This window comes from Petromyzon marinus, unplaced genomic scaffold (assembly GCF_048934315.1).
Source record: "Petromyzon marinus isolate PM22_M1 ecotype Great Lakes invasive population unplaced genomic scaffold, UKy_Petmar_22M1.pri1.0 PM_G_Scaffold_206, whole genome shotgun sequence".
Lineage (NCBI taxonomy): Eukaryota > Metazoa > Chordata > Hyperoartia > Petromyzontiformes > Petromyzontidae > Petromyzon > Petromyzon marinus.
In genome coordinates this window covers 118,448-135,066 of record NW_027422769.1, presented here as the reverse complement: position 1 = coordinate 135,066, position 16,619 = coordinate 118,448, and the positions used below count along the sequence as shown (strand labels likewise).

The 16,619-nt window shown below is 45.8% G+C and overlaps 1 long non-coding RNA gene across 2 annotated transcripts; it reads right to left on the bottom strand.

The window, feature by feature from the left end:
- Positions 1–671: 671 nt before the first annotated feature.
- LOC142912551 (uncharacterized) lies at positions 672–4,538 on the bottom strand. Of its 2 annotated transcripts, none has more exons than XR_012934134.1 (2): positions 4,492–4,538; positions 672–1,103 (listed from the first exon to the last, which is right to left on the bottom strand). It is a non-coding gene; the product is annotated as an uncharacterized LOC142912551 (long non-coding RNA). The 2 variants fall into 2 exon arrangements; XR_012934133.1 differs by lacking the exon at positions 4,492–4,538 and adding an exon at positions 4,308–4,483.
- Between the last annotated feature and the right edge of the window lie 12,081 nt (positions 4,539–16,619).

Below are 16,619 nucleotides of genomic sequence, written 5' to 3'. Positions count from 1 at the left end.
CACACTGTGTGTACGTGTACACTGTGAATGTACAGTGTGTGTGTACACTGTGTGTACACACACAGTGCACACTGTGTGTGCACTGTGTGTGTGCACTGTGTGTGTCTGTGCACTGTGTTGTATATACACTGTGTGTGTGTGTACACTGTGGGGGGCACAGTCATCTCAGTCGACCAATGGGCATCTTTTCATCAATTTATTATTTTCCAATTTTCTTGTTTTTTTGTTTTCTATCTACGTGACTTTACCGAAAGAACCAAGAATGTGGTAGCACATTCTCTATTTATTGCAGAGGTTCAAGGTTAAAATCCGACAGGCACACCTGGCTACCCCAGTAACATTCACCACAACATGCGCAGTGTGCTAAACGGCAGATGTAAAACAAACCACTGTCGCTCACAACGCACATTGCATGTTGGTGTCACGGTCAAAATTGTGTCAATTCCAGTAACACTATCCAGAAACTCCACAACGGAGACACGCACCCCCTGTACCAACGACGGAGGCGCAGGGACAGATGCTCGATTACGTTGGAATCGATCTGCAGACGGCCAGCAGCTCCGTGTCGCCTTATCTCGATCCCGCGATCCCTACCAGGTGATAGTCCGCATCGAACCAAACCCCCGGCAAGGCCATCGTCTACTTAACGATGAGAGAAAACTCACACGAAATGTCGTTTTCAATGAATAAGCTTTTAATGAAGAAATACAACTATACAATTCAAAACATAATACAATTAAAAGCTGTTTCATTTTCAAACTTCAAGACGGAGCATCGGGAGCTTGCGTGGAGGCGTCGTTCGCGTGCAATTTTTTTCGTGACTTTCCTGGCCCAAGGCCGCAAATGGTTGTGAGGGGTGCCGCAGGCGGTCAGGCTTGCTTCAACTCTTGGTCGTGAACATCCAGACGTGAATCAGCAAGGAGCATTTCATGTCCTAGTTCGAGAAAATCTACGTCAACACGTAATACAAAACTACAATTCGTGTTGCAGAGAATGAACCTCCTCTACGTGTAACCTTTGAGTGGTGTGCCACGTAACTGATTAATGATCCGAGTATGCTCCTTATTTCAAAGACGATGAGTTGCTGCAGAGGGAGATGCTTCCTGAAAACACAAAAATACCCTTTGACCTGTATCACAAGAACAATGAGTCTCACCTGAGTTCTCTGTACAGGTTACTTCCAAACACACACACACGCTTTGTCCTAACATCACTTATTCAATGTTTGACCCTTATAGACAACATTTTACATGTATGCACACAATCAGACAAGTATTCATTCTAAATTGAATTACTGCACTGAAATATACTGCATCAGGTTACATCGCATTAACAAGAAGCTATTTTAAAAAAATACGCACCGTCTGCTTAACCGTGTATGTACAACGTACTATTGTTGCGTCATTCAAAACGAGTAGGCCGTTGCATGCTGGCGTCTGGGTCAAAATTTATCAAATTCGAAACATTGCCTACAAACTCCACAACTAAGATGCCACATCAACCATCGCCCCCTACTGACAGGCTCTTGTCCACATGCAGGCCGGTGCAGGGCCACCACCTTGTACCACACAGGGGCAGCTGCTTCTTGGGGATGCTCTTCGTGTGTATGAGACGATACAAGACTCCGAATTGCCAGAGGCGATTAAGCAAGCACCATATAAGTGGAATAATTGAATAACAAAAATCACGACGTTTCGGCCAAAACACAAGTGGCCTTCATCAGGTGAAGGGACCGTGCTGTCATGATGAAGGCCACTTGTGTTGTGGCCGAAACGTCGTGATTTTTGTTATTTTATCTTTTTACCTACGTGACTTTACCGAATAGAACCAAAGAGTATGGATCCTTGCAGTCACGAAAGCTTCAAATTTAGAATGTAATTATTAAAACCGAGTGAATGCCTGGGAGCTTATTGGCTCTCGCTGCTGGTTAGAGATTAACCCAACGCACAGGTCCACAAAGACTGGCCGCTCTTACCCTGCAGGTTTAACCTAGGAGCTGAGTGTTCAACTTCACATTCTTGTCATTAAAGGCCTGTGACAAAGGTGCATCTATTGGAGCGACCAGAGTGGAGTCGGCTCCGGGAGAGGCAACCACCTCGCCCCACGCTGCTCCTCCACTTCGAGCTCTGCGGAGAACTTCGCCACCACCACCACCAGCGTGGCGATCTTCACGGCTGTGCTCACTGTGGTTTTGCTGCTCACGCAGCCGGTGGTGGAACTCCTCGGAGGATCTCGGCGTGGGGGTTCGAACATCAACGGCTCCAACGCCACCACCACCACGATCAACAACTACTCGGGACTCGTGAAGGACGTCTCTCCACCGGCAGCGGTCGCCACCTGGGGACCGATGTTCACCAGCGGCCACGCAGACGGACAGGAGAGGGACGGCCCAGCCTGGCCCCCCCGGGATGTCTTGGCTCATGGACAGCGCGCCGACTCCTCTCCTGCACGCTGCGGGTCAGCTGTGCAGTAGCCACAGTGAGGACATAGTGGACAGCGTGCTCCCTGCCCTAGTGCAGGCTATGGGTCAGCTGTGCAGTAGCCACAGTGAGGACATTGTGGACAGCGTGCTCCCTGCCCTACTGCAGGCTATTGGTCAGCTGTGCAGTAGCCACAGTGAGGACATTGTGGACAGCGTGCTCCCTGCCCTACTGCAGGCTATGGGTCAGCTGAGCGGCAGCTGCCAGGATATAGTGGACAGCGTGCTCCCTGCCCTACTGCAGGCTATGGGTCAGCTGTGCAGTAGCCACAGTGAGGACATAGTGGACAGCGTGCTCCCTTCCCTGCTCCACGTCGTGCGTCAACTGTACAGCGGCTGCAAGGAGGCCATCGGCTCCACCGTGCCGCTGAACACCCCGCACATCGCCGTGCGTCTTCGGCGTTTCGTACGTCGCAGAGTTGAGTGAGCAACATCCATCATCGTCATCGTTACCATCAGCCACGGTCAATCCACTGGCGGGTAGAGACTCCCCGTGCCGTCGCCACCTCCCACGATGCCGCTGTGCGGTGATCCATCCAGCACCTGACACGTGGAGCGATTTCATTGCTTCGTCTCCCCACTGGGCATCCTCTCGGATGACCACCTCACCGCCCATCAGCATCACTCGCCCCCTTCACACCATAATCTTTGGTTCTATTCGGTAAAGTCACGTAGGTAAAAAACAAAACAAAAAATCACGACGTTTCGGCCACAACACAAGCGGCCTTCATCAGGTGACTTTACCGAATAGCACCTTGCAGTCACGAAAGCTTTAAATCTAGAATTGATAACCCCTTCACACCCTCCACCGATCACCCTCAACTCCACCCGCGGTGTTTTCAGCAGCCTGGTTGGGCACTGGAACGGTATCCCGGACAGTGCCGGATTAAGCTCGTGCGGGTCCTGTGGCATGTATTATAAAGGTGCCCAAAATAAAATAAAAAAAACACAATTATTAAAACGCAAAGTTTACACATTTACCGGGTCACCATTTGACTTTGTATTGCCTCGGAGGAAGTCCACCCACACCTCCACTTCCACAAACTGCTGGGAGTTGCCTCGCTCTGCCTCACAGTCAGAATTCTCCTCCTGCTTCACGTTGCCTCTGTCGATGTAAAGGTCCCATTTTCGAGTTGAATATTCATCTTCACATTTCACCTTCACTCCTTTGCTCTTCACTTCTTCACATTTCACCATCACCTCTTCATGTTTCACCCCGATACCTTTAAAAGTGTCCAAGCTGGGATTTTCTTCCGGTTCTTGTTTAATGAGGGATGGGCTCATGGTGGCACTTTGACTTTCACAAGCTGATTTCAGACTCCGCTCCTTGTGATCTTCTGATGCTTCTGTGTTCTCTGGTGTACTTTAAGTTGTTGTTGCTGTGCAAACGCCTTCCCGCACGGAGTGCACCTGAAGGGTTTCTCTCCTGTGTGTTCTCTGGTATACTTGAAGATTTGATGAATCTGCAAACGCCTTCCCACACACACTGCACTTGAAGGGTTTCTCTCCCGGGTGTGTTCTCTGGTGTACTACAAGAAGAGATGAACGTACAAACGATTTCACGCACAGAGTGCACTTGAAGGGTTTCTCTCCTGTGTGTGTCCTCTGGTGTACTACAAGAGTAGATGAATGTGCAAACGCCTTCACGCACACACTGCACTTGAAGGGTTTCTCTCCCGTGTGTGTTCTCTGGTGTATTTTAAGAGTAGATGAATCTGGAAATGCCTTCCCACACACAGTGCACGTGAAGGGTTTCTCTCCCGTGTGTGTTCTCTGGTGTATTTTAAGAGCAGATGACCGTGAAAATGCCTTCCCACACACACTGCACCTGAAGGGTTTCACTCCTGTGTGAGTTCTCTGGTGGGTCTGAAGAACTGATGGCCATGCAAATGCCTTGTCACACACTCTGCACTTGAAGGGTTTCTCTCCTGTGTGAGTTCTCTGGTGCTGTGTCAAATTTCCAGTCCAATCCGTGCTGTATGCACGCTGGTCGCAATGTTGACTTGTCGTACCGAGCTGCTGTGCTGACTGCCTTTGCTCCATCAGACCAGCGTCAGCTGCAGACAGAAAATAAGAATATCCACACCATCTACACGTCAGTATCGAGCCATGGAGGAATGAATATATACAGTCACACGTGACTTACACGTCTATATTCATTCATGTATTCATGACTAGCTGTACTACCCGGCTTCGCCCGGGACTTGGATCCACCACGTCCGGCCGCCTTTGTCTCCCCAGTGGCGATGTTCACACCACGACAGTTACTCGTTTGAGGCTGAGTCTACCTAGGGGAGGCCCAGAAGCGGTTCAAATAATCGTCACCGGTGGTGGCCATGAGCGGGAATCGAACTCGGGTCACCGGGTTCGTAGCATGGCGTAGCGTTAACCGATACACTACAATGCGTTATGCTTACACACACAGACACACACTGACACACACACACACACACAGACACACACACACAGACACACACACACAGACACACACACACACAGACACGCACACAGACACACACACACACAGACGCACACACACAGACACACACACACAGACGCACACACAGACAACGCTAACCGCTACACTACAATGCGTTACGCTTCCACATGCGAGGGTCACGTGACAGATTTGACGTCACAGCTCACTTGCCGTGCAAAACATCTATACATTATTGAGCTCCCCCCCCCCAACAAAAACACAAAAGTGTATTTGTATAATGTTTGCATGGTGTACAGTCTGGAAAGTACCCACATGGCAAAATTTCCAGTTTGTTGCATGTCAGGAAGTACGCTAAACATTTTGAACAGACGGACGCAATCACAACTTTGCCTTTTATATATATTTGGAGATGCAGTGAAAAACTTTCCCAAATTCATCACACGGTTTCAGTTTTTTGATTTTCAGTTTGATTTATTTTGGTTATAGTCCCGTGAGCCATTCGGCTCTTGAATCGGGTGCAACCACAACAAGCAACAAAACAAAAACACGACCAAGAAAATCATCTTACAGTGACTATGTGTGACTGTGCAAACAGCACTGTCATGGCACGCAATGAGAGGGCAAATGTCATAAACATTCCTGTAAGCCCTCGCACCTTCAACATTAATGTTGCCATAGAAACGTTGTGGGGTGTTTTGCTTCATTTAAAAAAAGATAATTATCTGTTATTTTCATTTTATTTTCTATCTACGTGACTTTACCGAAAGAACCAAGAATATTAATTCCTGCGGTCACCAAAGTTTTAAGTCAAAACATTCACACACGTTGACAAAGCCTCACCTTGTGTTGTTGTGGGCAGGTCGCTTCTGATAACAGCGGTATAGCAGCTCAAGCGGGCTTGGCCTGCTAACAAAAGAAAATAAAAACTGCGTGAATATTGACAATAAAACAAAGTTACAAAGTAGCGAGCCGGGTGAAGACAAATAAAACTTAAGCGAGATCATTAAAGTGAATGCAATCAGGCGAGGGCAGGAGGCAAGGCCCCACGTGGCTAGGCCCCGCGTTGTAAAGTTCCAACCTGGACATCGATTCCCATGCTCGCTGCTACTCAACTGACATCCCTACGAGAGAGAGAGGCTCTACCTTGGTAAACAACAACAACCACAACAACCACCACCACCACAACCACGACCACCAACACGATAATAATTTCTCAACTCGGATTTCAATGCAAGAGCGAAGCGATCGCTTCCTGTTACTTCGTGACGTCACGCGGCAGCTGCAGGTGACATGACGTCACGTCCGGGGTACAAGACACTCCTCTCCCACGAGCGGCTCCGTAACTGAATAAATTATGTTAATGAGCCCGGGCCATATGTCGAGGAATGGGGGCGTGGGTGCTGAACCCGTCCCAATAAACTCGCGGCGGCTTTCACGAAAACATTATGTTAATGAGCCACCAGTCACTGGGCGTAGCTTTGCCCAAATAAGGATTGTACCAGAACAGATATCGGCAGTGACCAACCAGAGGTGACGTCACGCTCAAGGGCGCGGTGGACGGGGGTGGGGTGAATACCTTGGTGACATGACGTCACTAGCGAGGCACACCTCCCCCTGGCGTTTCACAGCGATGTCATGTTGAGTGGTGACGTCACAGAGCGGGAATGGAGTTTAAGTTGATTTAGATTCATTTTCCATTGCTCCATCTCTTGAACAGAGACCCCTTGCGTGCGTGAGCTCAGCAACTACAACGTGGACATTACTGTGTGTACACACTGTTTCTTTGTGTACACACTGTTTCTGTGTGTACACTATGTGTATACACTGTGTGTGTGTACACTATGTGTATACACACTGTGTGTATACACTGTGTGTGTGTACTCTGTGTGTGTACACTGTGTGTATACACTGTCTACATTGTGTGTGTGTACACTGTGTGTACACTGTGTGTGTACACTGTGTGTGTACACACTGTGCCTGTATCTCTGTGTGTGCCTGAGTCTCTGTGTGTGTGCCTGTGTGTGACACCTGATGATGATTGCTTGTGTTGCAGTCGAAACGTCGTGAGAATTTAATTGTTTTATATTTTTGTTATTTTGTTTCCCTTCTACGTGACTTTACCGAAATAACCAAGAATAAATATCAGCTCTATGTTTTCAAGTAAATACAATTTGGGTAGTGAATAAATTATAGTCTAAAGAAGCTACACATGACGAATTGTAGGCAATTATAGTTATAATCAAAGACTTTTTTAAACAATAACGTGGTCCCTGTAGTTGCCGTTAGAGACACAAAATCTGCTTGAAAACAGTTCATCAACATATATGAATACATTGATTCGAATAAGCAGAGTTAATTTCATATTTATGGCATGCCAGCTATGTGTCAGTTTTCGATATCAACATCACCTTATAAAAGAATAATATTTAAAAAATAAGTGCACAACTTTATCCGTGATTAACGCTGCACTTTCCGTCGTATTCCTGCAGGGGGCGGTGTAAACCTACACCCGCCCCCTGCATGCGAACGACGGACGCGCAGGGACAGACGTTCGATTACGTTGGAATCGATCTGCAGACGGCCAGCAGCTCCGTGTCGCCTCATCTCGATCCCGCAATCCCAAACAGGTGAAAGTCCGCATCGAACCGAACCCCCGGCAAGGCCATCGTCTACTTAACGACGAGAGAACATTCACACGAAATGTCCTTTTCAACGAAGTCTTCCAGATGTAAAATTTACTTTTAATGAAGAAAATAATCTAAATCAAAACACAACACAATGCAAAGATGTTTCATTTTAAAACTTCAAAACGGAGCATGGGGTACTTGCGTGAATGCGTCCATCGTGTGCAAATGTTGTGACTTTCCTGGCCTGAAGGCCGTCAATGTGTTGGACCATTATTGGTGTACAGCGTCTCAACAACAGCAGTGGGGTTTGCTTCAACCGATAGGTACGAACATCCAGACGTGAATCAGCAAGGAGCATTTCTAATCCCAGTTAGACAAAATCTACATCAACACGTAAGACAAAACTATAATTCGTGTTGTAGAGAATGTACCTCCTCCTATACGTGTAACTTTCAAGTGGTATGATTTGTAACTGATGAATGATCCGAGCGTGCTCCCTATTTCAAAGACAATGAGCTCCAGAGGCAGACGCTTCGTGGAACACAAAAACACTGTTTGACCTGTATCACAAGAACAACGGGTCTCACCTGAGTTCTCTGTACAGGTTATTTCCAAACACACACACACTTTGTCCTTACATCACTTATTCAATGTTTGACCATTATAGATCAAATGTTACAAGAATGCACAAAACCAGACAAGTATACATTCTAAATTATTGACAGGCATATTAACAAAATTGGATTACTGCAGTGAAATATACTGCATCACATTACATCGTCTTGACAAGAAGCTTTAAAAAAAAGTTGCACATTCTGCTTCACAGTGTATGTAAAACATGCTATTGTCATTCAAAACGAGGCCATTGCATGCTGGCGTCTGAGTGAAAATGTAGCAAATTCTAAACATTACCTACAAACTACACAACTGAGATGACACATCAATCATCGTCCCCTACTGACAGGCTCTTGTCCACATGCAGGCTGGTGCAGGGCCACCACCTTGTGCCACACAGAGGCAGCTGCTACTTGGGGATGCTCTTCGAGTGTTTCAGACGAGGTACGACACAAAACTCCGAGGTGCTGAGGCGGTTAAGCAAGCACCATGTAAATGCAATTATTATAACATAGTGAATGATTGGAAGCTTATTGGCTCTTGCACCTGGTTAGAGATCTACCCAACCCACGGGCCCACAAAGACTGGCCGCTCTTACTCTGCAGGATGAACCTAGTAGCTGAGTGTTCAACTTCACATTCTTGTCATTAAAGGCCTGTGACAAAGGTGCATCTATTGTAGCGACATCGTCTCTGGCTTACACATCTATCGGGTCTCCACTTGACTTTGTATTGTCTAGGAGCAAGTCCACCCATACCTCCACTTCCACAAACTGCTGGGAGTTGCCTCACTCTGACTCACAGTCAGAATTCTCCTCCTGCTTTACAATGTGAAGGTCCCATTTTGGAGTTGAATCTTCATCTTCACATTTCACCTTCACTTCTTCGCTATTCACCATCACTTCTTCCCTCTTCACCATCACCTCTTCATATTTCACCTTGATACCTTTAAAAGTGTCCAAGCTGGGATTTTCTTCCGGTTCTTGTTTCATGAGGGATGGGCTTATTGTGGCACTTTGACTTTCACAAGCTGATTTCAGACTCCACTCCTTGCAGATCTTCTGATGCTTCCGTGTTCTCTGGTGTACTTGAAGATTTTATGAATGTGTAAACGCCTTCCTGCAGAGCGCACCTGAAGGGTTTCTCTCCCATGTGAGTTCTCTGGTGTACTTTAAGATGTGGTGATTGTGAAAATGCCTTTCTGCACAGTGTACCTCAAGGGTTTCTCTCCAATGTGTGTACTCTGGTGTTTTTTAACAACAGATGACCGTGAAAATGCCTTCCCACACACACTGCACCTGAAGGGTTTCTCTCCCGTGTGTGTTCTCTGGTGTACTTTAAGATGTGGTGACTGTGAAAACGCCTTCCCGCACAGAGTGCACTTGAAGGGTTTCTCTCCCGTGTGTGTTCTCTCGTGTACTTGAAGATTTGATGACTGTGCAAACATCATCCCACACAAAATGCACCTGAAGAGTTTCTCTCCAGTGTGTATTCTCTGGTGTTTTTTAAGAACAGATGACAGTGAAAATGCCTTCCCACACACAGTGCACTTGAATGGTTTCTCTCCTGTGTGTTCTCTGGTGTTTTTTAAGAACAGTTGACTGTGAAAATGCCTTCCCACACACACTGCACTTGAAGGGTTTCTCTCCCGTGTGTGTTCTCTGGTGTTCTACAAGAGTAGATGAATGTGCAAACGCCTTCCGACACATCGTGCACCTGAAGGGTTTCACTCCCGTGTATGTTCTCTGGTGTGTTACAAGAGCAGATGAACGTGGAAATGCCTTCCCACACACAGTGCACTTGAAGGGTTTCTCTCCTGTGTGTGTTCTCTGGAGGGTCTGAAGAACTGATGGCCATGCAAATGCCTTCCCAGACACAGTGTCTTAAAGGGTTTCTCTCCTGTGTGTTCTCTGGTGTACTTGAAGATGTGAGGACTGTGAAAATGCCTTCCCACACACAGTGCACTTGAAGGGTTTCACTCCCGTGTGTGTTCTCTGGTGTGTTACAAGAGCAGATGAACGTGCAAACGCCTTCCCACACACACTGCACTTGAAGGGTTTCTCTCCCGTGTGTGTTCTCTGGTGTGATTTAAGACCAGATGACTGTGAAAATGCCTTCCCACACACACTGCACTTGAAGGGTTTCTCTCCCGTGTGTGTTTTCTGGTGTGTTTTAAGAGCAGATGACTGTGAAAATGCCTTCACACACACAGTGCACTTGAAAGGTTTCTCTCCCGTGTGTGTTCTCTGGTGTTTTTTAAGAGCAGATGACCGTGAAAATGTCTTCCCACAAACACTGCACTTGAAGGGTTTCTCTCCCGTGTGTGTTCTCTGGTGTGTTTTAAGAGCAGATGAATCAGAAAATGTCTTCCCACACACACTGCACAAGAAGGGTTTCTCTCCCGTGTGTGTTCTCTGGTGTGTTTTAAGAGCAGATGACCGTGAAAATGCCTTCACACACACACTGCACTTGAAGGGTTTCTCTCCCGTGTGTGTTCTCTGGTGTGTTTTAAGAGCAAATGAACCTGAAAATGTCTTCCGACACACACTGCACCTGAAGGGTTTCTCTCCCGTGTGTGTTCTCTGGTGTTTTTTAAGAGTAGATGAATCTGAAAATGTCCTCCCACACACTGCACTTGAAGCGTTTCTCTCCCGTGTGTGTTCTCTGGTGTGTTTTAAGAGTAGATGAATCTGAAAAAGTCTTCCCACACACACTGCACTTGAAGGGTTTCACTCCCGTGTGTGTTCTCTGGTGTCTTTGAAGATGAGATGAATCTGAAAATGCCTTCGCACACACACTGCACTTGAAGAGTTTCTCTCCCGTGTGTGTTCTCTGGTGTGTTTTAAGAGCAAATGAATCTGAAAATGCCTTCCCACACACACTGCACTTGAAGGGTTTCTCTCCCGTGTGTGTTCTCTGGTGTTTTTTAAGAGTAGATGAATCTGAAAATGCCTTCCCACACACACTGCACATGAAAGGTTTCTCTCCCGTGTGTGTTCTCTGGTGTGTTTTAAGAGCAGATGAATCTGAAAATGTCTTCCCACACACACTGCACTTGAAGGGTTTCTCTCCCGTGTGTGTTCTCTGGTGAATTTTAAGAGCAGATGACTGTGAAAATGCCTTCCCACACACAGTGCACTTGAAGGGTTTCTCTCCCGTGTGTGTTCTCTGGTGTTTTTTAAGAGTCGAGGAATCTGAAAATGCCTTGTCACACACAGTGCACTTGAAGGGTTTCTCTCCTGCGCGAGTTCTCTGGTGCTGTGTCAAATTTCCAGTCCGATCCGTGCCGTATGCACACTGGTCACATTGTTGACTTGTCGTACCGAGCTGCTGTGCTGAGTGCATTTGCTCCATCAGACCAGCATCAGCTGCAGACAGAAAATAAGAATATCCACACCATCGACACGTCAGTATCGAGCCATGGAGGAATTAATATATACAGTCACACGTGACTTACACGTCTATATTCATTCATGTATTCATGACTAGCTGTACTACCCGGCTTCGCCCGGGACTTGGATCCACCACGTCCGGCCGCCTTTGTCTCCCCAGTGGCGATGTTCACACCACAACAGTTACTCGTTTGAGGCTGAGTCGACCTAGGGGAGGCCCAGAAGCAGTTCAAATAATCATCACCGGTGGTGGCCGTGAGTGGGAATCGAACTCGGGTCGCCGGGTTCGTAGCGCAGCGTAGCGCTAACCGCTACACTACAATGCGTTACGCTTCCACACACACACACACAGATACACACAGACACACACACAGACACACACAGACAGACACACACACAGACACACACAGACAGACACACACACACAGACACACACACAGACACACACAGACACAAACACACAGACACAAACACACACACAGACACACACACACACAGACACACACACACACAGACACACACACACAAACACACACACAGACACACACACAGACACACACAGACACACACACAGACAACGCTAACCGCTACACTACAATGCGTGACGCTTCCAAGTGCGAGGGTCACGTGACAGATGTGACGTCACAGCTCACTTGCCGTGCAAAAAATCTATACATTATTGACCTCCCCCCCTCCCCTTAAAACAACACAAAAGTGTATTTGTATAATGTTTGTATGGTGTACGGTCTGGAAAGTACCCACATGGCAAATTTCCAGTTTGTTGCATGTCGGGAAGTACGCTAAACATTTTGAACAGACAACACACACAATCACAACTTTGCCTTTTATATATATTTGGAGATGCAGTGAAAAACTTTCCCAAATTCATCACGCGGTTTCAGTTTTTTGATTTTCAGTTTGATTTATTTTGGTTATAGTCCCGTGAGCCATTCGGCTCTTGAATCGGGTGCAACCACAACAAGCAAAAATACAAAAACACGACCGAGAAAAACATCTTACAGTGACTATGTGTGACTGTGCAAACAGCACTGTCATGGCACGCAATGAGAGGGCAAATGTCATAAATATTCCTGTAAGCCCTCGCATCTTCAACATTAATGTTGCCATAGAAACGTTGTGGGGTGTTTTGCTTCATTTAAAAAAGAAAAATTATTATCTGTTATTTGATATTTTATTTTCTATCTACGTGACTTTACCGAAAGAACCAAGAATATTAATTCCTGCAGTCACCAAAGTTTTAAGTCAAAACATTCACACACGTTGACAAAGCCTCACCTTGTGTTGTTGTGGGCAGGTCACTTCTGATAACAAGAGCGGTATAGCAGCTCAAGCGGGCTTGGCCTGCTAACAAAAGAACGAAAATAAAAACTGCGTGAATATTGACAATAAAACAAAGTTACAAAGTGGCGAGCCTGGTGAAGACAAATTAAACTTAAGCGAGATAATTAAAGTGAATGCAATCAGGTGAGGGCAGGAAGCAAGGCCCCGCGTGGCTAGGCCCCGCGTTGTAAAGTTCCAACCTGGACATCGATTCCCATGCTCGCTGCTACTCAACTGACATCCCTACGAGAGAGAGCGAGGCTCTACCTTGGTAAACAACAACAACAACCACCACCACCACAACCACCACCACAACGATGAGAATTTCTCACCTCGGATTTCAGTGCAAGCTCGGATCGGCAACCTCCTGTTACCTCGCGACGTCACGCGGGTAAGCAGGTAACATGACGTCACTTCCGGGGTAAGAGACACGCCCCTCCCACAACGAGCTGCTCTGTAACTGAATAAATTATGTTAATGAGCCCGGCCCATATGTCGAGGGAAGGGGCGTGGCTGCTGAACCCGTCACAATAAACTCTCGACGGCTTCCATGAACACATTATGTTCATGAACCGCCAGTCACTGGGCGTAGCTTTGCCCAAATAAGGATTGCCACTGGATTGATATCGGCAGTGACCCAAGCGGAGGTGACGTCACGCTCAAGAGCGCTGTGGACGGGGGAGGGCTGAATACCTTGGTGACATGACGTCATTAGCTGCCACTTCATGCCGATGAGGTCATGGGGATGGAGTTTAATACTCTTTGGTTCTATTTACCCAATATAACCAAAGAGTATGGATCCTAGCAGTCACGAAAGCTTTAAATCTAGATGGAGTTTAAGTTGATTTAGATTCATTTTCCATTGCCCCCTCCCTTGAGTGCGTGAACTCAGCAACAACGTGGACATTATTGTGTATACGTACACACTGTGTACACTTTGAGGCCACGTGAAGTGTCAAAGGCTCGCTGGAAGGAGGAAGTCGCGTGACAGACTCAGCAGTTGCGATGGGTTAACCGACGGATGGCTATCGATTAGAAATCACATATCCCTGCGTCTCACCTGTGAGTGGCACCGCCTCACGCTGTTGTGGATCCCCACGTGGCTCGGAGCCTCAAAAGCTCCGTGACTCCTGGGTGGTGATACAAAGACAAAGATCCCCCATGTAGCCTTAACAGACTGTTGGGGCAAGTGCAGTTTGCAAGTAGCAGCACCACCTATGAAGGCCAGAACGGCACGCGAAGGGAGTGGGTGGCCAGCACCATGCCCGACCACCTTTGTCTCCCCAGTAATGATGTTTACACACCGCACCGGGCACTCATTTGAGGCTGAATTGACATAGGGGAGGCCCAGAACCGGTTCAAATAATCGTCACTGGGTGTTGGCTGTGAGCGGGAATCAAACTCGGGTCGTTATGTTCGTAGAGCAGCGTACTAACCGCTAGACTACCGCCACACACACGGTACACACACACACACACGTTACACACACACACGGTACACACACACGGTACACACACACAGTATACACACAGTACACACACACACACGGTACACACACACACGGTACACACACACACGTTACACACACAGTACACACACACAGTACACACACACACGCACAGTACACACACACACACACGGTACACACACACGCACGGTACACACACACGCACGGTACACATACACGCACAGTAAACACACGCACAGTACACACACACAGTACACACACACGCACGGCACGCCCACACTGCTTCCGTCACGTGACTAAGGTTGACGCGCCGCCCCGTCTCCCGAGGTGACCTCTTGGCTCTCTCGTCTCTCCTCGACACGTAGATTCATTTCTTACTCTTACCTAGAAACGTCATTGTCTGTCTGTCTCTGTGGACGCAACTTGCGAGGAATTGTACTCACAAACTGTGGGGTTTACGTTTCAAATGAAGTGCCCAGATACCACGCGATAAGCCCCGTGGTGAGCCAGTGCTATTCCTATTTCCAATCCATCAACATGAAAGTAGTTAAATTAACAATTTATTACCAATCTACATATATATCAAAGGCAAGTTGTGAATGTGTGCGTCTGTTCAAAATGTTTAGCGTACTTCCCGATACGCACCAAGCTTGAAATTTGCCATGTGGGTAATTTCCAGACTGTACACCATGCAAACATTATAAAAATAGACTTTTGTATATATTTTTTTTTGGGGGGGGGGCAAATAATGGATAAGCATGAAAACACCACGATACATAGGACTTACTTTGATAAGACTCTTGGAATTGATTGTGTACATGTTGAAATTGGTAAATTTGCATTTTGAGCATACTGCTGTTTTAATAAATGTTCATGATTCTGAGAATATAAGTGTAATGCTGAGCATCATAATGACCATATTGGAATTGTCATCATGAATGGGGGTACAATGATTTTTATAACAATAGGAATGCAGTTTTGAGCATGACTATTGATATTTCGGACTCATTTATGACAATAAATTGATGATTTTGTTTTGCTCATCAATCAGGATACTGTTAATGATTCGCATGCCCATAAATTGTTGAAATGACTAGAAATGCAAGTTGTGTATACTCTCCAACCCCATTCCTCTACCTACCCATTCCCTTGACGGGCTCCGTGCCCACTTAAACCCATGACGATGGCGGTGACGATTCCACCTCGCTGTAACAATCAAAGCACCTCCAATTTCTGAATGCAAAGGTGCTGGTTGGTGTAACGCCAAAACACATCGTCAACGCCGCTCCCAAGCCCGCCCTACGTTAGTTACATCGTTAGGATCAACAAAATAAAAAAGTTCCACAGAGGAAACTAAAATGACATTATGCAATCCCCAAAGTCGCACGCGGTAGGCTACACGACTCGGAGAACAACGTCAGACTTCAAGACTTGCATCGCCATCATCATCATTCTTCCTCTCCACAAGTCATCGCACGTCAATATTCAACAAGCTGCACACACGTGCAAGTCACCTCTCGACCCGCCACCTGCACAGTTAACGCGATCAGACCCGGGGGTCAAATTAAAATTGTGTCGTCTTTGGTGACGTATTGCAATCGGTGTCATTGACAACGGTGTCCGCTTTTGCGATATCTGCGTGTGGTCTTTTAATTATATAGATACGTAGTCAGTTCATTAGTATGGGGTTCCTCTATAAGGAATTGTAATTGTAAAATGTATTACTTAATAATACGCTTCCAGGCCGCACTTAGCTTGTAGCAGTCAGAGCAGTTAAAATGACTGTACCTGTGTAGGTATAAAATAAATTTAATTAAAATAAAATAAATTTTAGTTATTAAAACATTTAATTTAACGTAGGTATAAAATAAATTTAAATTAAACAAACTTACTAAAAAAAATAATTTAACATAGGTATAAAATAAATGTAATTTATTAAAAATTTAATTTAACGTAGGTATAAAATAAATGTAATTTATTAAAAATTGAAATTAAACGTAGGTATAAAATACATTTAAATAAATTTAATTTATAAAAAAATTTCAATTTAATTTAACGTATGTATGAAATAAAATTTAATTTATTACAATTTAAATTAAATTTAACGTGGGTATAAAATAAATTTTAATTACATTATAAAAACTCATTCATTTACAAAAAAATACGTAGGTATAAAATAAGTTTCAATTAACTTAATAAAAATTATTAAATTTAACGTAGGTATAAAATAATTTAAATAATAAATACATTTTATTTTC